Below are 1430 nucleotides of genomic sequence, written 5' to 3' on the forward strand. Positions count from 1 at the left end.
CACAATTGAATTGTATTCGTACTACATAATGTATATCTATTTAAGTATCATAATAATATGTAACCATTCAGATCAGAACGTAATATAATAAATTAGTAACCATAATACTATAAATAATATTTCATGGCTTGCTCAGGTGATTGCTTCGATGTTATATTAGTATAGGTATACTAACGTGCGCTGATATACGTTGTTTAAATTACAATATTTTTATTTTGTAAATTCTCAATTCTGAATTATATTTTTTGCAGGTAGTGTACACACCATACATAATATACTGGGAGAATCAAGACGCATACTCAATATCGTGTTAAAAAAGTTTAGTTTAGAAACTGAAATTATATATTATGCAAGAGCCAGGAGGTATACGTCGTTTCATATTAGGTAGGTGCCGACCGCAGTCAAACGTCAAACAACTGTGTAGCAGAAATATGAATTACTATTTGTATAATCACTAAACACTCAATCGATTCTACATATTATTATCGAATTAGTAAATCGTTGATTTACGTACCTACTAGGCAGCGTTTTTTTTCTTTTCTTTTTCGCAATACAATAAATTCCTCTACGCGAATATGTGGTAAAAACAGGCGTAATTAAGCAGCTATATAATACACGCGTATATGATGGTGTATTATTTAGGTGCATTAAAAATAATAATTTAACGATTGGAAACTCATTTGTGTTACCTATGTGTATAGTAAGTAACGGTTCTGTTAATTTTAATCTTGCTATCATAACCCACTCATCCTCGGAGCTATCCTTTCTATAGTTCTATATACGTCAATAATTGTATAAAAATTCGGCGACCAATATCTTCCGCAATAGCACCTAACAGCAGCTGCTGGTTAGGTTAGGTAATATATAATAATTATGCTCGACATTTTTTAAATAAATAAATTTGGTTCTACATCGGAAGAGGTTCTCAAAAACGTTTCGTTGAACGAAAAATTGCAGGGTTAAATAGAAGTTCGTTGCATAAATAATTGGCATGATGTGTAACTATATTAACATCACTCCGTCGAAAAATGCGCTAAATTGAGATGAGTCACTAACGCGATGAAATGTATTATCAATAATAATATTTAAGAAGTGGGTATGATTAGGTACACAATAGTAGACGACGACATTGAGTCATTCATTGATAATTGCACTTCATTCATTCATGAATTGTGCTGCTGCATGTCTGTTTATCAGATGTGTTAGGTATGTATTACAACAGCTCAATAGCTCATGACGGCTGTTTGATTTTTTTTAGTATTTAAACTTTAGTGGTCTTTGACCGGTGAGTCACGACGATATACTTTTAATTATTTATATAGTGAAAACGTATTGTATTGCATGGAGTAAAAAAAATAAACATAAATATAGGTAGGTATATAATAATTCGGAGTTAATAAAAAATTAGTTCATTTTTACACTTATAAAAC

Source organism: Diuraphis noxia, unplaced genomic scaffold, assembly GCF_037042655.1.
Source record: "Diuraphis noxia isolate RWA-SAM2 unplaced genomic scaffold, SU_Dnox_SAM2 contig0005, whole genome shotgun sequence".
In the NCBI taxonomy this organism is placed as follows: Eukaryota; Metazoa; Arthropoda; class Insecta; order Hemiptera; family Aphididae; genus Diuraphis; species Diuraphis noxia.